Consider the following 26,652-nt stretch of genomic DNA (forward strand, 5'->3'; position numbering starts at 1 on the left):
AGAGGTTAAAATCTGACCTTACACAATTGCAGTACTGGCAGCACATGATTGTCTTTTGGTCCACGTCTCAACTGCATAAGCAAGAAATATACTCCCACACCTTTTTACACACAAAAGGCATATTTTTCAATGTAACAAATGTATCTTTAAATAAACAGCTATCGGACTTCCAAATTCAGGACTTCATACAAGGGAAGTCTGGCTTCAATAATGATAATTTTGGAAAGAATTTGGGGTAATGTTAGGGAATATGGATATTTAGGACTTCAGGAGAACAGGGATGTGTATCCGCATTTCTGAGACATTTATTTTGCATTATGTTGTCCTATTCAACTGTTGTGTAGATTTAAGATTACGAAGGTATCAAATCCCCCCCAAAGTATTTTTTTTCCTCATAAAAATTATATTTCTGCCCTCAACGAGATGAAAGACAAATCTCTCTCTTAATTTTAGTGCCCTGAATAAGAGTCTAAAAATCTCCCATTCTTAAACTGTCTTTTGAAAGATCATGTGGTGACAGGCCACACCAAAATGCCTACAGGGAGAGCCAAATCTTCTACCTTTTCTTTGCCCAAAGATTACTGCTTTTCCTCATCTCGTCTTTCTTCATTCCAATGCCATAGGACTTATTCGTCCTTACTTTGTCACAATGGCTCTTGCAAATCCTTCCTGGGACCAGCGTTTGCCAAGTTAAAGTCTGTTTAATCACTGCTAGAGTACGTACAGAGGGAAATGTTCAAGTAACTTGATATTTACAGGGCTGGAGCACCTTCCAGTGACAATTGGTTAAAACTGTATGATTGTATAGTGGTCTGAAAAAAGATAAATAGTTTATTACAGATAAAAACATAGTAAGTTGTACAGTTTTAACTTTATAACCAGTGTTAGAGTTACAACAAAATTTCCAACTGTGAAAAGTTGCAAGGCAGGAAGGATATGTAGGCCCATAAGAGAGAAGAAATGGAAATTTTGATTGTAAGAGATATCCTTATCCCTTTCCAAAGCTGGTAAAGTTATTGCATTGCTAATTGGGACAGATTTAGGGTAGCCAATAAGCATTTTGAGATCAGCTTCAGTGAAATAAGGATTCACCTAGGTTCTTATTCTTCTCAGCAGGGAGTTCTGTAGCTGCTCATGCTTTCACAGATTACAAAAACAAAGCTTTTTAATATGTGTATTTATCATCCTCAACATCAAGAAACAACATGAAAAAATCCTTGAGATGCTGATAGCTTTGCAGTGTAAAAGCTTACTGGCTTCTTTATATTTTTCCTGCCTAATAACTTTGGATAACTTCCTGTTTATTGTCAGTGCATCTAATGCATATGTCAGCCTGGTGCAGCACTGACATGATATATGCATTAGACCACACATTGATAGCAAAGAGAAAGTTACTTGATTCTGACAGGACAAGAAAATTACCCACAAGCAGTAAAATATGGGGTTGCCATGTGACTATGTTCTGCTTCAAAACCATGTATCACATGGCGATAACATAAGAATTAGGAAAATGTCAGAGATATTGAAACTGCAAAACCAGTTATCTGGTCCCTTTGCCTGTATGTGCCCTGCATTAACACACATAACTAGTTTAAGTCCACTTACATCCTGTTGAGCTACTGATTTTTATTTTATGTTACTGTGCATTGTTTTCCACCACAGTCAGCCTGATTGCTACACCCCTTGTGCATTGTCTTGTTTCCCTTGAAGCACTAGGTGACTGCACCTTTGATGCAATTACTTCTGTTTGCAATGGTTTTGCTGTTCACCTACCCACACACACCTTCTGGTCACAGTGCCTGCACTGCCCTAAATTTACTTGCCAGACTGAAAGAGGTAATACAGTCCAGAGGAAAAAAAAAGCAAGGTTGCAACAAATAACTTACTCTCAAGAATAACAGTTTAGTGTCCTCCCCAGAAAAATGCAGGATTGCAGTGAATTAAGACTGAAATTCCTTGCAAAATTGTTGAGGTTTTAATTGGATCTGAAGTATCCAAATCATCAACTCAATGAAATTAAGGAAGAACAAAATTTATTAGCTACAAATAAAACAATACGGTTAAGGTATTCCACAAGGAATCCACTAAGCAAATTCTGGCATTTTATGTAGTTAATGTGAGGTACTGAAAGATAAGTCGTTGGTTAAAAGTCCTGTACATGTATTTTTGCCTTTACTGTGATTTGCATAAATGCCGACTGTGCTACCTGAAAGCGTTCCTGTCCTGATTTATGGGTGTGTTTGTATTGCTCATATCATAAATCTTCTCCTCTAGGACACTTCTGTTCTAGTATTTATTGACCAAAGACAATTTGCGTTAAGAATGTTTTGAGATCTTGCCAGATATGCACTAGGGGATATTTGAGAAAGCATTCAGTACTCAAGTGAATGAATCTAGGCAAGTGAATGATCTCACTACCCAGATAAACATTTTGCCATAATATTTTAGTACCCTATTTTATTAAGAGAAACCTATGTCTCCATATGCATCTATTTACCATAGAGTCAATTCATTTAGGCCAAATCAAAATAAGTGCTGTAAGAAGATAATTTAGGCTACCAGCCTCAGGTTGGAGATTACAGTTCACTGAGAAAATCTTCAGCAGAGTCAGATCTTTTTCCACTAAATCTAGGTTGAGCCTAAGTACCACCCCACACTGAAACAAAGTGCCCAGGCATGCCCTCTATGCCCTATTTCTATTTTAAGAATTTTGTTTAGATATAACTTTTTTTTTTTTTTTTAAACCAATTATTATTATCAAACCTGAAATTACCTGGAAAGCTTTGATTGAAAGGGGCACTTTGCACTGTTTGTTGTTTCCTCAGAGTAAAGAGTTAATGAACAAAATAAACAGTCCATACAAACAGGGGGGGGAATTATGTTAATAAAAACCAAGGCACAGGGAGATTAAGGGATGCATGTGCAGGGGAAAGCAACTACGCAGCACTGGGTGGCACAGGAGCTCATTTCTCCATGCCTGTCCCATGGACGGCCCTCATCAGATGTCCCCTCCTGGGACTTGGGGAGGGCAGCCCAGTGCTAGAAGCATAAACCTCTGCTGTGCGGTCTCTTGTGGCTCAGTGGGGGCTGAAGACCCCCTTTCCCTCAGGACTAGGCACCTTTCCTTTGGAAGGCAGAGAGAGAGGGCAGAGATTCCCTCTGCTGTCCCCTCCTGCCCACCCTGCCTCAGGCAGGGTCTTCCAGAGTCTGCTTAAGTCCCAAGTGTAGCTCTGCCCACCCACCGCTCGATGCTGAAGTTCTCAGTCCCTCCTGCTAAAGCTGTTTCACTTTGCAAGAAACATTTAGAGATTCATTTGGCCAAAGAGAAAAAGCAAGACCGAGCATGAATCTCTATCCTGCTGGTTAGGGCACTCACCTGGAAGGGAGGAGACCTGGGCTCCAGTTTCTCATTTCAGTGAATGTTTATGTGGTTCATATCAAACAGCCATTGGATAAAATACTTAAGTAGTCATTAGAACAGGGACTGCAGCCCAGGTTTGCCCCCTCCCCTTCCAGGTGAGGGCCCCTAACCACCAGAGAGTCATGCTCAGTCTTGTTGTCTCCCTATCTCCCTATCTCCCTCTAATGAATCTGTAATTATTTGATGCAAAGTATAACAGCTTCCACAGCAAAGATGGGAGAGCACCCCTCCCTTGCTCCCCTCCCCCTATTTGCTGGGGAGATGGCAGAAGTGGGTTCAAAGGCTCTTGGGCAGAGCAGGAAACTACACTGAGGTCTCCCTGTCCCGGCTGGCAGTGGGAGAGGTGGCACTGCTCCTCCAGCGGCTGTGCTTTGAGTGAAGCTGTGAGGCATGCTCTGAGATCACCTGGCAGACCAAGCCCCTGAGGGGACCACACACAAAATAATACCTCATCTGTAGATCCCCATTCAGCCAGGCATGAATTAGGTGCTGAGCTACCCAGGACTAAGACGCTTTGTGGCAGGCCCACCAGCAGAGCTGAAGGCACGGGGGCTTCTCCACAGTCAGGTGTGGGGGGCACTGGGATGGTGGCAGAGGAGCAGGGGTTGGAAGGGACTCTGCCAGGACAAAAGTGCCCACATCCTTGCCTGAAAGCAATCCCCAGTCATTTGCCAAAGACCACACAGGGAGACTGGGAAAGGAGCAAGAGCTGAAGAACGATCTCCTGAGGCACAGCCTGGGCCGGGGCAGGCAGGCACCTCTTTGTTCTCAGGCACTCCTGTGCAGTCACTCAAAGACTACCGGTAGCAAGAGTGGACAAGGCAAGCTGTTCATCACCCAAAAGATTGCATCTAGCAGCCACTGCTATTTCCAGTGGATATATGTAATTAGCAAAGCATTCAGTAGATACTCCTGAATGAAAAGCACAAGTAAAGCTGGTGAGTTCCTGGTGGAAAGATTGTGTTATCTTTCCAGAGGAAAACAATGTGTCTATGTGTAACCTTTTAACTCTTTTTCTTTTTCCTCCTCTCACTCTTATGCTGGATAATTATTTATTTTGTAGCTTAATTAGCTAATTATACATGTGTTATGGTGCTTTTAAGCAGAAAGTCACTTTGTTTAGTTGTTGGTGGCATGTGGCTTTTGTTCAGCTTCTGTGATGTCAGTTTATAACATAATCATCACTACTTGCAATGGTCTGAGGTGATGAAGTCTGTTGCTGATGCTAATATTTTAATTATCAGAGTAATGTTTGAAAAAGCACCATAACTGACAAGGAATGGCTTCACGTGGGTCGAGGGCAACCAATGAGTTTGCATAAGCCCCTGACTGCCTGTCTGTGAGGTGCAGTCACACTGCACCTCTAGAAGAGTGCATTTTGAAGCTTTACAGAAAGGACTAAAAGGCACTGACAAGAGTTCACCAAATCCACTCATGAATTATTTTTTCTGGCAATCATTGTTTGTTTGTTTGTTTAATAAAATGTTTTTATTATTTTTATGTTTTTTTGTTGTTTGTTTGTTTAAAAATAATTTGTTGTTGTTGTTTTGTTTTGTTTTAAATAAAAGGACTTGAACTGGATCCCCATCCCATCAGCTCAGCAATAATGGGGTCTAGGCAGGACTGTTTTTTGGAAGGATATGCAAGTCGAAGCATATTGCAGGCAGCAGAGGCAGCTTACCTTGCAGCCTGCTACATCCTCACACAACAGCACAAGTTCCACCTGCCTTCAAATAAGCACTTGTAACTTACCCTTGTAAGTGCAGGCCAGATGGAGAAGGCTATTGCAGGGGTTAGTGACTCAATACCTTACCAAATGTCCATCCAAAAAGGCAGCTACAGTATGTATCAGTGGTCATTCTCCACACCTATCCAGCCCTTTAGTTTGTCTTATTCAGAGCATGGTGCCTAGTGCCAGCTCTAAACCCTGACAAACGTCTCTTGTTTGAATTCAGTTGTCAGACATAATGTATGCAGTCACAGACCTGCAGTAACATTTATTCCTCCTTCTACTGAAAAGATGAGTAAGGATCTTAGGCTCATTTCACCAGTGGTAAATTCTAGCCATCTCAGTTAGGACACTAGTCTTCCCCAATTCCTTATCTAGTCAGCTGAGCTGCTCACAAGCACTATTCTGAACATGTGAATTAGGTTCTCCTGAGAATTGCCCTTTAAAAAGTCCATCTCATGCAACAACTCTACAGCCACTATCTTACTTTCCCTTTAACAGTGTTTAAAACTCTTTTTTATACTCACAGATTAATACTCTACACATTTCTATATGTTAATATGTTAAGAAACACACTTTCCTGTGAATCTATTAATTTGTCCACCACAAACTACTCTTGCTACCTAATGAGTACAGAAGGGAAAAAAGTATAGCTTTTGAATAAGTCCCTTAGAAACCATAACATGTACAACAGTTCCTACATGATCGGCTTTGAGACTGAAATGTTGCTTATGTTTTTAAGCTCACTGACAGTTTTATGATTTAAAGGCATTTTTTCTGCCTCTTTCCCACCCTCCCATTCACGTATTCTTCATGGTGGTGCCTGTGCAACAACACTCAGTAATAACCTTTTTCCCTAAGGGATCAAGGAAGGAAATTCGACAAGTCACTGCCTCTCCCCCCCGCTTTTTTTTCCTCTCTCTCTCTCTTTTTTTTTTTTTTTTTTTTTTTTTTTTTTTTTTTTTTTTTTTTCTGTGCGTGTGTGTGTGTTTCATTTGGATGGTCTCTGAAATGGGCTGGAATGCAAATGGAAGATATTTGGCAGGTTGACATTTGTCTGCAAAGCTAGGCACTGAGCCAGAAGCATGGAGCAAGCTGGAGTGGGTTTACATAAAGTGGGAGCAATGGTGCCAGAGCACTCCAATACGTTTTCTCCTGAGACTCATAGGCAACCCACTCAGTACTTCATTAAGGGTGAAATCCAGCACTATTTGAAGGGCCTATGCACCAATTAAGTTCTCAAGGCCTCTGCACTGGTCTGAATTCCACCCAAAATAAGAACTCTTAGCTGAGGAAAAGATGCTATTACCCAGATTACTGTGTGCTCCTGTGAGGAAAAGACTGTTGGCATATGGTTGGAAGCAGCACAGTCCTTCTGTACAGTCCTTCATAGCTGCATCTTTGCAGCATGTTTGGTGCAGACTCTTCTTTGTCCGTGAACTTTTACAGTGGGAGAGGGTTCAGGAAAGCAAGAGGGCAGGATATCTCCAGGAAAGACCTTAGAATATGATCATTGTTAAAATGGGAATACAGGAGTCACTCCTACAGTGAGGGGATACAATGAATACAAGTAGAGGGCTGACTATGGTGATGTGGCTCAGAACAGCACCCCAGAATCATTTCTTCATCTATAGATATGATGCAAAAATACACGATAAAAGAAAATGGATGGCCATAATACTGCATTTACAAAATCACAGAATCACAGAATTTCTAGGTTGGAAGAGACCTCAAGATCATTGAGTCCAACCTCTGACCTAACGCTAACAGTCCCCACTAAACCATATCCCTAAGCTCTACATCTAAACATCTTTTGAAGACTTCCAGGGATTTACTACAGACAAGAATTATCTGCTCTCCCTTCAGTAGGCTTGTGGTGGTTTTACCATGCTGGGCAGCTAAACACCACAACCGCTCTCTCACTCCCCCTCCTTTAGATGAGGAGGGGGAGAAGTAAAGCAAAGAACAACTCACGGGTTGAGATAAGGATAATTTAATTAAAGGGAAATAATTATAATAATTAAATAAAAACTACCATGAACTAAACAATTTAACTAAGGGGAAATAAAAAGGGAAAGGGGGAAAGGGAGGGGAAAAGGACAACAAACAAACAAAATAAATGAAGGCTATATGGAAGTGCAGAGGAAAGAAATTACTCTCTACTTCCCACAAATGAGCGATGATTGACCATGTCCTTGAAGCAAGGCCTCAACGCACGCAGCCGGTGTTCGAGAGGACGACCGACGTTTTCCCAACGAGAGCCCACCCCTCCCCTCTTCTTCCTGTTTCCACCTTTTATTGCTGAGTGTGACACCACATGGTATGGAATATCCCTTTGATTGGTTTAGGTCAGCTGCCCTAGTGATGTTTCTCTCCTCACTTTTTGCCCACCCCCTAGGAGGGTTAGAGAAAGGCCCAATGCTGTGCCACTGCTGCTCAGCAGTAGACACAACACTGGTATGATAACACTGCTGTTCCAGCTACAAGTACAGAGTACGGCACTGTATAGGCAGCTGCCGGGAAAGGTAACATTCCAGCCAGACCCAGTACAAGGCTGGAATATAGTTTCTACTAGAGAAGAGGTTAAACTAAATTGTTCTCTTTTCCTTTTTTTTTTTTTCCCCATATATATATGTGTATATATATATATATAAGGCAAACAGGCATTTAGTAGCTCTCTATTGCAGTAGGCAGTTAGTCTTAGATGGAGGAAATCTTTCTATTAACAAGGTCATTGCCATTATTTTGCATGGGTTACATGAACGCTCATTTGTTTGCATGCAGTGCAGAGAACACTGCATATTTTAACTTCTAAACAATGGGGTGGCAAAATGTCAAAGAGACACAGAGGGACGGGGGGAGCATGGCGAATGCTTGTAATGCCCCAGAGTCTTTTCACAGCAAAACAGTGATAATACAAGCTAATGGTTTCTGTAATATGAACCAGCATAAGGTCAGTTTAAGACTTTTTTTAGCTTCCATCAGAGGGCATCTGCTCCATAGATAAATCTCTTTACAAAGTGCATTAAATTGAAATGTAGAGTTGAGTACTGAATGCTGAAAATACGTTTTTCAATTAAAAACCTCTTCACACTACATAGAGATGCCAGAGAAGCTGAGTGCAGGGATAGGGATTCACCAAACAATTTGTGAGATCAACCCATCAATTGAATATTAGCCCCTTGATGCACATGCTTAACTCCCATTAGTGGCACTGGGAGTAACAAGACTGCACCAATGGAGAGAATCGACCTCATAGTCTTTACACAAATGCAGATGCTTCCCATTGAAATTAAGGTGCTTTTAAGAATGTGGGGTTAACAAAAATACAGTCTACACAATGCAAGTGAATCAAATGTTTACATTATATAATTGCTTTTGCCTGCTTTGACAAGGAAAATTAGCTCTGTAAAGTGCCAGTTCTAAAATGCATACTTGAATACACTTGATGAGCATAAGATCCCTGCACACCTAAGGCTAGATTGATAAAAAAACCTCACATATGCAATTGAGATAATTTTTTTTTTCCCTTGCAGTTTCTGTCAGGAGCCTGTGAATTGAGGCAGTAACTCTGTAATTTGCAAAAGTGTCAAATGAAAGGAAATATGCTTTAGCATGTGGGCAGGATACATCCAGCAACAGACTGATTGGAGAAGAGAATGCCTTGCCGCAGGTCAGCAGTTGCATGGTCTTCAATCAGGACTTTGGATTTCAAGGTCAGAAAGAGTTATTGCTATCATCTAAGATACATTGCAGGACTTAGGTCTTTCTCAATTTAAATACTTGAAAACACACACAAAAAAAATGTTTTCTTGTATGGAGAATCTACTGCAGAACATTATAATTACTCTCCCTATCCAAACAATAAACAAACAGTCCCACAAAATGTGTACCTTTAAAAGTTTTCATCTGAATTTGTCAGCTTTTAAGAGCTGGATTTTAACATAACGTGGGTCTGCTGAACCAAAGAACTCCTCTCCTCATGAGAAATGATTGGGATTTATTATTATTATTATTATTATTATTATTATTGTTCTCTAGTCAACAGCAGAGGGAGAGAGAGGACATTCTTTTGCAAGGTGGGACACCCAAGGTCACTTCCCAGTTTTGCCTGAATTGGAGTGGTGGAATTTGCGTTACATTCCCACCACAAGCCAGTGGATCACACTGGAGGCCAGAGTAGCCTCTAAGCTGAGCTAGTTGTGTCAGCTGATAAAGGCATTTTCCAGTGAAGGTTCGAAGACTTTCTACCTGGATGGCCCGTAAAGTTTGCATACAACTCATGTGAAGTTGTAGGTTAAGTGGACAGCAGTAGAATTGAACTCACCATCACAGGGTTTTGAAAGCAAGTAAAGTCAAGGAGAGGAAGTAGAGTAGTGAGCTCTATAATAGTTTTAGTATCAAGGCTACGTTTCACAGGGAGGCAAATGGCTTGTTTTCTAGGGCTGCCTACAAACACTGACACAAATGGTGCAAATTGCAAACAATGAGTGGGAGAAGTGTATGTACAACCTACTGTATTTTCTTCACAGGTTTTGTGTGTGCCTATTTCCTCCATGATGTTTTGTGAAAGCTCTCTCCAAGGTGCCACAACCTGATTATTATTTGTAGCTTTACTTGTAATGCAATTCCTCAGAAAGTAACAAAATGAGGAGAAAACAAAAACAAAGGCTAACAGGTCCCAGAACATCAGGAAACTGTATTATTTTTATGAATTAGAATGCAGGCTGAGCCAGATATCTTTCAAATCTGGGGGACTCACAGAGCCAAACACTGGTCTGACACACCTATGTAAACCCATTGCCCTCAGTGGGATCACACAAACATGTATAGAGAGACACAATCCATGGAAGGATTAATTAAGCAGATGGCTAAATTTTGGGGGTGTACTGTTTGCCTAGCACATTATAATTCTAGCAAATGGGATTTGTGTTACTTTTTTTATCAAGTTATGACCTGTATTTTCAAATGTGGGTGCTTACACTTAGGAATTAAATAAGTGCCCTGTTTTCCAGAGACACTGAGTACTTAACAATTCCACTGCCTGTTCTGTTCTTGTTTTTTTGTTGTTGTTTTGTTGTTGTTTTGTTTTCATTCATTTGTTTTTGTTTGTTTGTCAAAGTGTTTAAAATATTACTTGGTTCTGCAGAGATTTATGAAGCATCAGGGATCTGAAAGATCACTTCCTTAACCAAAACAGCTGTTTAAGGTTCATCTTCAGAGATACAATTAGGAGTTGATGAACTCGGTAACTTTCCCACTTACCACTTAGGTTCATGGAACAACAATGATGTAATATGCTGGTGGAAAGAAGAAGATCTACACCTTTACATTTGTCCTTCCAGAATCCCTCCTATTTTCCCTCCACTCTGATTATGTCTACTAACCTTATTGAAAGTCTTATGGTCACAGAGCACAGCACAAAACTCCAAGAAATCTGAAACTTACTTACAAAACTGAAGCTTACTAACAAAATACCAGTCGAAGATTAACTCACATTTGACCGGTGTTTTGGACTAGATAGCCTCCTGATGTCCTTTCCAATCTACATTGCTTTTTTTGATTCTAGTTAAATCATACGCACTATGGTTATGAAGATGACTTGGGGGGAAAGTCAGAAATGTTTGCTGAATAATGACACCTCCTAAGCTACTAAGAATTTTTTTGCAAGTCCCGAGTAGACATTTAACTTTGTAAGGCCAAGAGAGTCAACCTAAGGGTACCCAAGGCCTCCAGAGAACTATTAATAAAAAAGTGAGATAGATTAAATCATTCATAGGGGAAGGTGGGTAGGAAGAGGAGATGTGAGAAATCTTCCAAGTCATGGCTGTGGCAGCAAGAGCTTCTATGAAAGATGACACAAGACGTTGATCAAGGCAAAACATACCAAGGCACAATGAGCTGAACTTCAAAGGTATCAATTGCTTTTGAGCTTGGAAGGGAAAACCTTGAGACCACTGCACTGGCCTGAAATCAAACTGGAAGAAAAATGCAGTAAGGAATGGTGAGTACTATCATTTATTAGTAGATTTATTATATATCATTTATTATATGTATCATTTATTAGTAGATGTAGATGACTGAAGAAAGTAAAGGTCACCGCGCTTCTCCAAAGCACTCAGCAGTATCTGAGGCCAGGACAACCAGCTCTGAAACATAAACCTCTATACAGGAGAAACAAGGTTATTAAGATCTTCTGGATGCAGTGTAGATAAGTGTAGATAGAGAGGCAGCTGCAAGTGTTCAGATGGACTCTTTGTTCCCATATACAGATAAGATGGGGCAGTTCAGGTTATAAAAATATATGAAGTCAGCATCAAAGCATGAAGCTGGAAAAAGAGAGATTTGCAATGTGTTCACTACTCCGTATGGTCACGTGAATTTAGGCTCCATGCTCAGTTTCCATGCTCCATGTTTATGCTACTTAATGTGATGTTTTTCATTAATGGAAGGCCAATTCTCATTCATTTTATTTGAGTTAACAGAGATTGTTCTATTAACAGATGCAAATTTTTGTGTGGCCTCATAATTTAGCAGAAAAGAAATCAACAGCTCTATATTATGCCTTCTGCAGCTTCTTCTAGAAAAACACCTGCTCCAGAACTGATGGTCATTACTGATGAGGGAAGGGAATCTCACAGATTTTCCTTCAGAAAGAAAACACAAATATTTGCCTTTGGGGAAAAAAAAAAAAAAAAAAAAAAAAAAAAGTGATGTGAATGCTAGGATTTCCGTAATTCTCTTTTCCATCAAGTATTTTACCATTCATACTGATAAGCTATGTTAACTGAATCTAAGCATGGTACCTAATATATTTTTTTCTCTTTGTATAGTTCTACTCTATGAAACATTCTATTAACAGAGATGCAGCTTCTGTCTGAGAATCATATGACAATTAAAACACTACAGATCAGGTTTATACTGTTGAAATATATAAACTCAACCCTACATTAACCTAGAGCATTTACAAAGTCCTAGAAGTCATGGCAGGAATCAGACAGATGTAACCTGACTCCTCTTTACTTAGATTTCCATGGAAACCACTTTTCATTATTAGACCAGGTCCCAGATTCTTTTTTTTTTTTTCTTCCTAAGATACCAAGGTCAAACCATAATTAATGTTTAATCATCAGTACTGTTTTTATTTTTTAAATAAAAACACAATATTCCCTCTAGGGAAAAAAAAAAGTAAGAGAGTAAGGAGAGTAAGATGTTGACTAACATGTATTTAATACCTTCAGATCTAATAAAATAATGATAATTTCTGCTAGGCAATGTTATGCATGCTAAGTACCGTTACTGATCCAGTCCATGTTGAGACAGCTGACATGTCACAATTATTTCTATATCTAAGCATATTTGAAATTTAAACTCAGAAGAATTGGAAATATTAAGCATGCATAATCAAGGTTTAAATGTACAAGGCATAAGTGGTGGAAGCATATATCTCCCCCCCCCAATAGTCTCGTAGTATTCTTAAATAAATCTTTTACTCAATATATCTGTTTGGTGACACACAATTGATGAATATAGTAAAGTCCTATACACATTTGATTCATATATACATTTTGTTATCTTTCCCTTACAGGTAAGTAGTGCTTGTGTCCATCTTTTCATAATAATAATAATAATAATAATAATGATAATGATAATGATAATACAATAGACATCATTAAATCCACATTTATTTTTTTGTGCTGGTTCAAAACATGGTTAGATATGCCTTCTAAAAGAAATAACTCAGTGACAAATATAAATAGGTTTGGCCTGTTCTCTTCTGAAGAATCAATTAAAAGTTTAATTAAACATACTGTAATCAAAGAGGGAAGATGTCATCTCTCTTCAAGGACTTAAGTGGGAATTTTTTGTTTGCTTCTTTTTCTCTTTATTAGAAATCTAACTATCAGAGGCATCTGACTTTTAAAATAAGACATTTTCTTTGTCAGATTAAAAAAAAATGAAATAGCATGAGGCAATGACAATATTGTCAATAGGTGTAAATTAGCTATGTTTATTTAAAGGTGATGCAGAAATATTAATTTATATCAGTGGGGAATCTGACACAAACACTGTATACTTTATCTGGGAAACATTCTTGATTTTACAAGTTATTTAGTCTTATAAGTAGTGTTTTACACAATTAACAGACTTGTTTCATACAGTAGATGCTGTTGTTTTTCTTATTGGAAAATGTATTGGTTGTCATTGTTTTGTCATATATTGAAATTCATCATAAGGAAAAAAACAGTATCTTGATATAAAGAAGTTTACTTTATTTCTTTCACAGCTATAAAAGAATCCAACAGTGATAAGGTATTTGAAAACCACACTGTCCAAATAATATTAATATGCAGAGGTGGGAAATGAACATCAAGTTACTCAAAATCAACACTGTCCAGGCAGAAAGTTGCATCTCACAAAATAAATTACTTGTAAAACTAAATGTCTATATGAAATATTAAAGTTTAAAACCATTCTGTATTACCCATTTTAAATACAGTCACCCAACTTATGCTGCTTCTTCTCCAACCATATCTGAAAGTGAGCAGGCACACTGCATCAATCAAAAGAAGACTGCAGTGAGAAAAATAATCCCCCATCAAAGCAAAATACATAAATACATAAATAAGGCCAGTATTACATAAAATATCAGCAGTACTGAAAAGTATTTAAATGAGTGTTTAAAAACTTAGGGGTGTTTTTCTCTCCCTCATTCTGCTTCCCCTCCATCACACACACACACACACACACATGCAGCCTGCGCTTGCTTTATTTGGCACCTAGAGTCTGGTATATTAGGCAAATATTTATGAACTTGACTTTAACCAAAATCCTGTTCACAGCTGCACCTGAGAGTTACTCCAGTCTTGGATTGGAGCAACTCTTGGGGATCAGCAAATTGTTTGCACAGCCACGGAGGGAGAATTAAAAATCTTGTTGAATCAGGATTAGCAGTCCACACGAGGAGGAGGAAGAGAGCTTATTTCCATAAGCTCTTCATCTCCCAGGCTGCTTCTCAACTCTCTGTGGCCTGCAGACATGTGTGACCCAAAAAAGAAAAGAGGAAGAAAAAAAGAAAAAGAAAACAAGGAAGACAGGAAAAATAAAGGGGGGGGGGACACTTTTGCAATAAGTTATTCACCTTATCTGCTGGGCAGGGTCCGAGCTAGCCTTCCTGCCCCTTCAGTGGGACTTATTACCACCTCCCACACTTGGAAATGCATACCAGTGTAAAGACAGATCCCAACAGTATGTCTAAGCCTTTGTTCCTGCCTCAAGCAACATTGCCAAGCAGGTTAAACTTTGTGGGGCCATGTTTATTTCTGCCTTCTGATTAATGGTAGAAGAGCTGTGTATGCTGTCTGAAGCATACATCACTCTCATCTGTCAAGCTGCCTACTTACCTATGCCTCCCAAAGTCTGGACAAGAGCATGCTCTCTAATCATTTGGGATCCATTAGCTGCTTGCTATTTGCATGCACATCAACAGTGTTTAAACCCACAACACAGTGCACAAATAGAGCAGGCATCAGTGTCTTCCATGCTAGATGAATTGATAAAGCTGGATGGGGTTAACAGCCTTATATTTAGCCTTAATCTGAAACTATGCAATAATTTACAGCTTCGTTAAATTTGTTGTACTGTGAACTCTCCTGAATATCCATGAAGAGAGGTTTCAAAGCAGCTGCAGTGAAAGACAGCTACCAGAGCAGGGACATGAACTTCATTTCCACACTAGGAACAAAAAAAGTACCACATTGTCCCTTACTGAAAAGGGAGAACAATACCAAAGTCCAACCAAGGTATTCTGGAAAAAAAAAAAAAAAAGAGGTTGGGATGCTTGTAGAATCTCCATCACCCACTCAAGCTCCTTCGTGACCATGGGCACCATTGGCACAGCCTCCTCTCTTGAGTGCAGCTATGATGTTTGAAGTGCACCAAGATTATTTCTAGACAAATCAAACCACAGCCAAACAGAAAGTATACATATGTAAGTTCTATTGATTATAAAAAATAAATAAAAATAAAAATAAAATAAAAATAAAAATAAAAATAAAAATAAAAATAAAAATAAAAATAAAAATAAAAATAAAAATAAAAATAAAAATAAATAAAAAAGAGGTATTATGCAGAAAGAAAAAGAAAAGAAAAAAAAAGCTGCATAGTTCTGCATAGCAGAGTCAGATTCAAAATGACTGGGGATGTCTATGTGAAACCAAACAGAAGCAAGCCCTTCTTTATACATATACATTTCTTCTATTTGTATTTGCTGTCCCAGGAGAGCCAAATGAACAATTCTTTCAGTATTAATTGGAGGTTATATAGCTCAATCTCTAATATACAGTGTGCCCCAAACCATATCCTTCCCTGTGATACTTTGTCTATCAGCAGGTCTTCTAATAGCTGCAATTAAGTAGAAACAAAAGCAGAAATCAATTTGTGAAGTGCTCGAAAGAAGAGAAAAATCACACATGTCCTAGCTATGTGGTCATTTCAATCAACCATCCTTTTAAGAAGCTACATTTGTGACTCAAACTGAAGTTTGAACAGCTCAGGTTTGTTGACTTTGGCAGTCTCGGTTGTATTCACTAGAGTAGCTTGAAATTTTTTAATGAAAAATGTGTGTGCAAATGTGGCCCATTTTCAAAACTTTCAAAACTGGATTTTTTTTTAATATTGCTAAAGCACATTAAGGTACTTATGATTTTAAAGACAGGGTTGATTTTTTGTTTGTATGTTTTTCTTTTTTTTCCTTTTGTACAAGCTTTTCTTTTCTCTCTCCTACCTCAGAGAAGCTGCTTTTGCTTGTTCCTACGTTGCTCATTTGACGTGATCTCTTCCATCACAGCCTCTACTGCTGCCAGCACTTACACATTGGAACTCCACTGGAAGGTCTTGTCTGTGACTGTGGGCCATTTTAACCACTACAGAAATCTTACTGCTCCTAGACCGCCTCAGGGATGGAGATCCTTAAAGTCACGTAGGCAACCTTTCACACCTTCGACATTTCAATTGCTCAGCCAGGCTCTCTCACAGGTGACTGTGGCTGTGTTACACTTGCCTAAGCTACCACCCTCCTAGAACAGCATGAATCTGCGTGCTCCTACTGTTGCTTCCCCAAATCTGGTGGCTCCTACTAACAGGAAACATTAAGGCCCTTCTGGGAGGTGCTTGTGACATTTTGTCCTTTTACTTGGCATAAAGCACCTGGTCTGCAAGACCTCTCTCTCTTTTTTTTTTTTTTTTTTTAAATGTCCTTCACATCCCACATCTCCTAATTTCCTCCTGAAATTTCACTTCTTCAAACTTAGTAACCAACAACAAGCAACCTTCCCCATCACCCCTCCAGTTTCTTATCTGCCCTTCACAGTGAGAAAGGCAATGGGAATCACCTCTTCCCCTCATTCTCTGCAGAGTAACTTCAGTTTCCAACACCAGCATTTGCCTGCAGCTCAGGGAACCTCCACAGACTTGGTCACCCCTTCTCCAGCTTGCACAGCTGATGTTCCTCCAAACTCAACTACATTCAGCAAAGCAGCCAAGACTTGCTGTCAGTGTGTGAAATGAACCCTAAAAGACAATAAACCCCAAAGTTATTCAGCTGCCCATATTGTTTCCTTGGCAGTAGCACCAAGGTGACAAGGAGGTTGCTCTCCTAGTCACACCTAAAAGAGATAAATTGATGGATAATGCAGGGTGGGTAAGATCCACTTCCCAGAGATGTCTTCAGTACATTTTTGCAGATTTTTTTTTTTTTTTTTTTTTTTTGCTTTTGCTTTTGTTGTCTTTTAGACTGGTGCAGTGGCACATTGCATTAGTACAAACTGGTGCTGATGCTCAAAGGCTGTGCCCACTCTGTCAGGATTCAAAATATTACCACAATCTGCAAGTAAGCAATAAGATATGACAAGGAGTGTGATACTGTAACATAACAATGTACCTCGAGGGACACCTGTGAGGGAGGAGGTGAAACTGAGTGTATTCAACTGCCCAAGGTGTGATTTTTATCTCAAACTATAATGTAATAAGATGTGATAATAAAAAGGCACAAGACTGAAACAAACCATGTCTTTTTTAGAATGTCAACCTGTTTATGTGGCATACTGTAAAAAGAATGTTGTGCAGTTTCCTGCCTTCTAAACAGACTACTTATAAAATTACCTGATATAATTTACATCAACAAGTTTCTTTAAAAATAAAATAAAGCCATTAGCCCTGGTAGCCCTAGATTATAATTTCCTCATGTGGGTTCTTCAAAAACCCCTTATGCACTCAAAACTGTTTTGCAATTATCAAAGACACGCTAGAACTGGGCTCAGTCATTTGTCTCACTTTATATATCAGGGATATAGCAGCACCATAAAAGATATATAATATACAATCAGTTCTCCCTTTTCCTAATAAGCCCTCTCCTCAATATTCCACAAGTGTGTTCCCAACACAGATACTACATAAGCTTCAAACCCTCTCACAGCATTAAAAAAAAATAAATAAATAAACTCACTTAAGCAAAACTAAAGCACAGTAACTTACAAACTCTTTGGGTATAATTTCAAGGGAAAGCATGCTCCATAATTTTAAGTTTTTATGCATCTACAACACAAACAATATGTACAAAATATTTTTACAATATGGCACACCCAAAAGATGCTCTCAAAAGACTTAAAAGGTAGAATACTCATTCTGACCTGCTACCAAGCAACCTCAGCTCTCAGTGATTCCAGTCTCAGAAGAGGTGTCATGTTATTACGTGATCAGGTCACTGAAGATCAGAATACCTTGGACAACAGATGGTCACTCCTGCTATCAGAGGTCTCCTAACAAATCTCAGGGTTCTGTTCATGTTCAAATATTAATTCAAGATTTCTCAGTGTAATCAAATTGTATCTTAGAAAATATGCTCAAATCAAATAAATAAACGTCATACTGACAATGTTAGAAATATCTGTACAGAACAAGCTTCATTTATGGACATTTTGTGTAGGCTGTATATAAATAAACCCTTGATTTCTGTTTTACCAATATGACAAGCCTTGGTATTTGTTTTCTCCAAAAGATGTCATTGACTGTGTTTCATGAAAAGAGGAAGAGTCTCAATGATTTGGACAAATAAATTCCAGTTACCACCAAATGGAAAAAAATACAATAAAATATACAATAAAATAAAGTAAAATAAAAAAGATAAAATAATAAAATTAAAAAAATAATAATAAAATAAATATAAAATACACCCACAACTAACCAAACAAAAAGCATAGAGATCAAACTGAAGTATAGTAAATAACTACTGTAGGCCTTGCTATGATTATATGCAGTACTTATTTAAGCATTGAGATCCCATTGAATTGAAAATCTTAGCTCCACAAATATCTGTTCCTGTTATTAGCCATCCCTCAAGCCATTTTTTAAGCATGCGCATAGATGTAACCCCATGAACAGTTAAGACCCATTTATCTCAGTCAGAGCACTCACAGCCATAAAGTTCGCAATGGTGTCTTGCATTGGGGCTGTAGTTAATTCATCTTGCTAGTATTTAATGATTCTGGCCTATGTAGTTTAATTTGTGACTGACTCTTCAGCTCAGCAGGAGAGAATCTACTGTTCTTATTTGCGCTCTTCACAAACTTCAACATGAAATACTCCCCTTGCTCTCTAGCTCAAGTAAATCTTGGTGTACCTGCACCAAGTAAAACTTTATTTCTCCATTTTTCTTTCACTTGCAGGGAGGGAGCCTGTTTTCATGACTCACAAGTTCAGCAAAGCAGGATTATATCAGTCCTTAGATGGGAGACCTACCTGGGGAAAAGCAGGCAGAAAGTGTGTCTTGGTGAAAGGTACCATTACTTCAAGACAATACTAAAGTTGTGTTTCCACCTGGCACCACTTCCGTCAGTTGATTGTGGTATAGGACATGTCAAAAGGAGAAATGAAACTGAGGTTTCGGCTATTTTCCACCATTAAAAACCTCATAGAAATTTTCACAATAACATCTCCAGCGTTATGTCTGGTTTCAAATTGGGATAATTGCATTCTGCCTACCTCAATTTCTTTTCTGGGGTACATTTGGATAAACTAACACTTTTTTGCTGCCAGAATTCAAATGCTGTTTAGGGGTGCAATCCACTTTTAAATAATTATAGTTCTCCTCTCCAGAGCGAGGTTCGTGTCAATTCAGATACTGCAAAGGTAAATATTAGAACAGTACATATAAATAAATAAAGGAATTTCAGGAGTGGTTGAAGTTAATCCTATACACACGCTCCCACACAAGCACATGACCCTTCAAAATGAGAGGCAGTATATGAGACACTATGTTGTAAGACATTGCAATGTTATTATGCTTTGTATGAAGGATGCTATATAAAATATTAATGCATTTCATTAAAATGACTCTTAATGTCAATATGTAGTGTGACTGCACCATGATTTCTTACGTTAGTAGGTGCTTTACTAGAAGTTATAACTTTACATTATTCAACCACAATAGTCTCTGTAGTAAATGTATTGCCTCTGTTATCAACTTACTTATGCCCCATGAAAACCATTGCTATGGTGATGAGTATTTTATGCTACAGTATTCACCTAATTATAAAACTGTTTTCTAGCAGAGGCACTAACGTTATTTTCAACAGCAAAATCCATTTTCAAAATTAAAATATATGCAAATAATTGAGCCATAACCTTCAGCAAACATTATTTTTGATTGATAATTATTTCTGCGTATTAAAAACATTGAGGTAAATGTAAAAGTTATTGCAATGGGTGTTTATGAGGGCTTATTTTTGTAACACTATGGCAAAGTGTACCATTGTTATTTGCTGATGGACTACATGTTGTTAAAGTGGAAAAGTTACAATAGAAATAAAATTATCCTATTTCTATGTGAAGCATAAGATCGTGCAAAAGAAAATTGCAAGGTCTAGGTTTATTAAGCATTTATTTGTAAATAGAATCATCCCTTGAAAAATGACATATTTAGTTCTCTGATTTTATTGCCACTTCCATGGAGCTCAGTGTTTTTCTTCAAATCATTATGATTATTATACTCGGTCTGAGAATTTGATAGCTACTGTTTCAAAACTTGATCACAAATGTTTCAGGATATATATCAGATTGTACAGAAGAGATGAATAAGATTCAGACTACAATAATGTAGGAAGATTTAAAAAAAAAAGAAAAAAAAAGTGAAAAAGTGAAGAAAAATGTTCTTGCCAGTAAGTAAAATCAGTCAAAACAGAATCGAGAATCTGGAGTTAAATTAGTGTTATGAAATTTTTAATGGAATGCTAAAACACACACACACGCACACAAAACCACCACCAACAAAAAAGCAACCCTACTAGGAGAGGAAGCAATATTGGTTGAATCCTATATAAAAAACTGTCAGTAGGAAAGCAACAAGACTAACAGTAATACAACTGATAGTGAGATGGCTAAACACATAATACCAGAAATGCCTGAATGAAAAAGAATGGAACATCATTAGATAAGAAAGGGTAAGAACAATGTGTGTAATGTTGTGCTTTATTTTTATTTATTAAGTGGGAAAAAGACAGAGCATCTGATATAATTTAATATCTACTGTTATAATGAATGTGATAGTGATATTTAAAGTTATCTGAAAGTCTCTTTTATTTCGCTACTTCTTAGTTTGTTTTTCTTTTCCTCTCATTTATAAGTGCGTTTTAATATTGCACCATTCATTTTGTACAGTATTTTTGAGATGCATGTTTATAAGAAAAGCTGCAACATATCAATCAAGTAATAGAGAGTATTGTACTGACGATTATTCAAATAGCATCATCTGTTATTAGCCTGTGCTTCCTGTAGGTTAAGCAGGGTTTCAGTTTAATAAATCATTTAGACATAATCTTAACTTTAAGCATGTGCTGAAGTCTGTCTGCAGTCATCCAAATATTTAGGCATATGCTTTAATTGGAATGAAGTGTGCATGGAGGTTTAAGCAGATGCTTTGCTGAACTGAGTCACAGATCCTAAAACTGTGAGCCTGATCCTTGGTCTATTGAAGGCTTTCAACTCTGCTGGATGTTAGTTCTTTTATTATGTGCAAAGCTGTCCAGGAAGGATGAGATACTGACCCCAAAATGAATAACAGTACATTCAGCCAATGTTTTTGCTCATGCCTGCTTTGAATAGAAATAGGATAAAATTAATGTATAAAATCTGCCATATTTTGGGAAAAAGTAAAAAAGGTCAAAACTAGGAGGACCTGCATTTGGACATTGTACCGGTTTCTGTCTTTTGTTTGAACATTACTGGTGTCAGTTTATGATAGGTAAGGACTAATTCCAGACTGCTTTGTTTTCTATTTACTTAGGATTTTTATCCAATGCGTTGTATTTCTGAAGCACAAATACTGGCATTTGCATCATTTCTTTAGGAAATAGAGGTAGGAAGGAACTCATGTAATGATGTCCAGTCCACTGTGAATGGAAACAGCCAGGTCACATAAGTCTGTTAATAAATTTATCAAACTGTTGGTTTAAACATGGTTGTTTTTTTTTGTTGTTGTTTTTGGTTTTTTGTTTTGTTTTGTTTTGTTTGTTTGTTTGTTTTTTTCCTTCATTGCCCCTACTGCTCCAGAACTTCAGTCTTCTGCTAGTTATAAATCTTCTCATTTCTGTCCTAGATGTGTTTACAACCAGTTTTTACCCACTTGATCTTATGCCAACACTGTCTTGGATTTTAACCCCTCTCTAGTTGAAGAAACAAAGTAAGAATTTTTAAAGGAGACAAAGGGATCGAAAATGTAAAAATATGTTATATTGAAAATATGTTATATTGACACTTGTAAGAATTTAGAAAACAGAATAATCCTGCATCCTGACTTTTGGGAACACTGTGCAATTTTTGCTAGGACCCATTGAAATATAAAGCAAATATGGTTTTACCATTGTCTTGAAAAATATATTGAGAAGTCTTGAGCACACTGGCAAGAACAAGAAAACAACCGAGAATTTACCCAAAGAATTAATTGCACTTAAACCAAGAGGCAACTTTGACACCTTTCTGGTCTGCTTAACAGTTATTTTGAAAAGCCACTGGTCAGAACACCCTCTCTGGTGGTACATTTTGGTTCTGAAAGTCAGAAAACTAAGGAAATCATCCTCCAAAATCTTCAAGGTTTCTGGATTGCACCACTTTAAGCCTATATATACAAAAGAGTTCTGTGAGGACAAACTCTATCTTGCTCCTATCACTGAACTGGTCACTTAACGGGGATTCTCAACTACACCATCCATTGGTCTTATCCCAAGCCTGTAGCTCTCCTGCCTTATAGTGTCAGCAAGAATTCAAAGAAAAAAAAGAAAAAAAGTACAGAAGTTCAGTTCAGTTCCTGGTAGAAAAGGAAATATTTTCCAAAAGAGAAGGGTGAACACATTACCTTCATCTGATCATCTCTCTTTTGGTCACAGAAACATACAAACATACATGCATTCCTACATATATGGATAATTTTCAATACACTACATATGCAGTAATAGCAGATTTTTGTTTAAGACAATGAAAATGTATAATGAATTTTCAAGATATGTAAAGGAATACAGTATTGTAAATGTTTCCTTAAATTGTAACTCAGATTTATAGGTTTTGATTTAAAAAATATAAATCTTGTAGAAAGATTAAGACCTTTGAAAAATAAAGTAAAAGAAAGCCTCAGAAAGCTTGAACACTGGTGGTAGAGAGTAGCATAAAAACTGGAATATTTGCATTTCACTGGTCCTGTACCAAAACAAATAGGGTCATGAAGAAAGACAATACAACATGGCAGCTTGAGACACTCGCTAAGAACTTTGCCTTTTTGGACTACCAATCCTATTGCTTCCTGTAAGTGAAGATTTAATGTTGGAAATACATCCAATTTTGTTGGAGTAAGGATCATAGGACACAACTGTTCCAAATGTTTAAAGCCTCTGATAGGACATTACAAATCTCTAACGATATCTTCCAGATAAATAAGCTTGTCACATTGAACTCTTATCCTCCTTTTCAGGCTGACAATGAATCATGTAAAGTTAGTTCTACTTTCAAAGCATAGGGAATAAACTAAAAATATCCCATAAATATTAAGAATTAAAAATGCTAGTGCCCAATCCTATTGATTTCACTTAGAGTTGAGGGCACTCAGCACCTTGCAGGAGGCTCTTGCAGCATCAGACGATCAGGTCCTTATGCAAAAGGAAATCTTTCATTGATTGCTCTTAACTATAAGCAGTGTCATTTCAGAGGAAATAGCACAGAATGTCAAATACATTACACTTTAGGCCCACTCTTGCAAACATTTATGCACAGGGGAGCATTTACACAGGTGAGCCGATTTGGTGCAGTCTTCCAGGCACTGGGAGCTCCTCTCACCTAACTGCCCATGGAGAACTGGGCTGCCAATAGACAGATTTTCTCCACTTCCTCATTTTTCATTCCAAGGCACTTTGAAGCACATGAACCGGATGCACAGTTACTCCCTTACAAGCAATCTCATAAATGATTCCTCTCCCTCACTTTCTAAGTCATTTTATGCACTTACTTTCCCTTTATTAGCATGAACTTTCCAGTGCACCCAGCACCTGTCCCTTTAATATAGCACACAGGGTTCTTTCCCTCCATACTGTACGTTATTCTCATTAACACATATCAGTCAAAAGCACTGTTAATTAAACTGGCAAGATGATTACACACGCCTCCATGTGCCCCCTCAGAGCATCTGCTTGCCAAGACTTTTTCCTCCCTCATCTGAAGTGGGTGGAGAAGGCCTTGAGTAAACCAGAAACTAATTCTTAAAAAAAAAAAAAATCCCAGTGCATTGTTCTTTTTGAGCAAAATGGCTTACACATCATCACCACTGTCCCAAATAAATACATGCAACACTGACACCAGTCTGTAAAACTAACACATGCATATCTGACCCATACAATGCATACAATGACATTTCCTTTCAAAGCTCCTTTCCAAATAGAAGACTTAATGCATTGACCTTGAAATCTGGATTAATGGGGACATCATAAATAATTGATTAAAGCAGGGCAAAACCCAACAGGTTAGGTGGGGCTGGGGTGTTTATTTTTCCTTTTATTTTTATTTTTAAATCTGCATGACTTCCCAGATTTTCTATTCACTTCCACTTGTTTGTGACATTCCTGATAGGAAATTCATTGGCTTCCAGCAAACATTTCCACAGCATTTCAAAAGTTATAACCATTTTTGCCACATTGCCACAGAACTCTTAAGAGAGTTTGCAATTCTGTAATGTGCTTTGGATCAAGCTCTCTTCAAGAATACTATTGGAATGACAGGGCTGGAGGGTACAGCAGTGTAGTATAAATAAAGGGAGGCAGTGGTGATCCCTGAAGCAAAGATAATGTACTTTTCTAGTACACAGACAGGCCTGATAGCTGCAACATAAACCATCCAACCATCTTGCTAGCAGAATACAATTCTAAGAAGCTGTAAGAAAAACTGTCTTGCAAGGAAGGAGGTGAATTTACAGAAACCCATCACTGAGGTTAAAAATAGTTACTCCATAATAGAATATGAATACTCAAGCTCCTGGCAAATAGGACTGGAACTCAGCTGACCACTAATAACTTATTCTCCAACACAAGAGATGTCCTTGAATGCTAAAGAAACAAATTAGATGTAGATCAGGATAGTAAAGTTATGCCTTGAGAATTTTTCACCTGAATTTTATCTTCCCATCCTGAATTAGAACAAATCAAAGTTTTGAAAATGTTTTTGAGCTGATGCAAAATTAAGGAAAAGGGAAGAACAAAAGAGAAGTTTTAGCTGAAATGATTTTGCAGTGTTTAGTTCCAAATTGTCCCTTGGAAGCCAAAAAGTGATTTACCATAAGTTGAATATATGCTTCCAGCTTAATATATATAGATACATATACATACACACACACATACATATATTTGATTTCATTTCTTTTTCTGTTAAGAAATTGTCAAAAAATACCATCTTCAAAAAATATTTCTTAGTTTCAGTAGTCTGTATTTTCCATTAGAAATGGTCTTTTTTTCTTTTTTTTTTTCAAGCAGACCATACATAGGTCAGTAAATGTTCGTTTCTTCTCTTTGAACTTCAGACTTCAGGCTGAAGAGAACAAGACTCTTTATATGACATAAACCAGTATTCTCATCCAAAATGCCAACATACACAGTCCAGAAGCATCCTGCGTGCTGGTACAGATGCTAATAGCAGTGCTTTTGAATCTGAGGTTGTACTGTGACAGACTTTCAGCAACTGTAAATAACTGATTATCAATTTTAAATGGAAAATATTCATTAAAATATTTTCTACTTTAAAGCATTATTAAAATTAAATAGTTTATTTATTATCTAAAACATTGCATTCTGATAACTTAATTTCAAATTTGGTTGCTAGCACTACTTGGTAGCTATGTTCCAAGCTCTGAAATGAAGCCACCTTTGAGTAATCCAGTTTCAGTAGGAGAGAAGAGAAACACTGTGTGCCCATAGAGACATACACACACACACTCACACACTCATAGTATAGGGCTTCATCATATGCAAAGAAGGTAAAGGAAAACTTCCCACAAGATAGATTAGAGCTTTGCATCAGTGCATAATTTACAGCTTGAATTTTTTTGGTACTTTAAACCTAGATGCCTGATTCAAAGGCTTAGTTACTGAGGACACTTTCTCAAAGTGACCTTGGGTTATTTTTGGAGTACAGGCAGAGTTTGCTAACCATTGCTTCCAGTACTGTCCTTGAAGTTCCAGTCTTGATATTTTCAGCCTATTTGCAAGCAGTAAGCGTACTCTGAAACCACTGCTGGACCTGATTCCATCCACTTTGAAGTCAATAGCAATTTTTACACTGAGTTTCAATAGACACCTATGATGGAATGGGGGCTGATGTTGCAGTTTAGTTAGCACTGCCACTTGTTGCAGTATCTGAGTTAAAATTCAACAACTGAACTCTATTCTTCTATATGATCCCCTCACATCTTGTCTGAAAAATTGAATGTTACATATATTATTCTATGGACCGCTGAAGATCCACACAATTGGCAGAAAAGCATATAGATGTCGCTAGTATCATTTTTTAATGCATTTTAAGAACTTGGAATGAAAGGAGTGAGAAACAAAGAATACATTGTGGTTCTTTATGTTATCAAAAATTAAATTTGTTCTCTAATTGTGTTTTTGCAGAAGTCAAAATTAGGCATTAGACATTATTTAGAAAAGAATATTAATCCAAATCTGTCATTCTTTCTTTTTTCCTGCCACCACAAATGTTCACATTTTTACATGTTTTTTCTCTAGTTAAGCAAACACAATACTTGTCCACACAGCAGAATTTTTTAGTCGTTGGGATTTTTTTTATAGTTACCATTTAAGAAAGTGAGTCAGTTTCAAGAGTATCTAAAAATATCTATATTTGTTCCTGTACTTATTAGCCTCAATAATACGCATGTAAATATTAACTGGTTCTATAAATGGACAAATAATATATT

At 37.6% G+C, this 26,652-nt stretch overlaps 1 long non-coding RNA gene across 1 annotated transcript in view; it reads left to right on the forward strand.

Moving 5' to 3' along the window:
- Positions 1–20,543: 20,543 nt before the first annotated feature.
- LOC311437126 overlaps positions 20,544–26,652 on the forward strand; it is a 28,003-nt gene continuing 21,894 nt past the window's right edge. Inside the window, exons 1-2 of the long non-coding RNA XR_014693311.1 lie at positions 20,544–20,647; positions 21,490–21,561. This is a non-coding gene — a long non-coding RNA (uncharacterized lncRNA). The remainder of the gene's footprint in view (positions 20,648–21,489; positions 21,562–26,652) is intronic.

Source organism: Aythya ferina, assembly GCF_964211825.1.
Source record: "Aythya ferina genome assembly, chromosome: 5".
NCBI classification, from domain to species: Eukaryota; Metazoa; Chordata; class Aves; order Anseriformes; family Anatidae; genus Aythya; species Aythya ferina.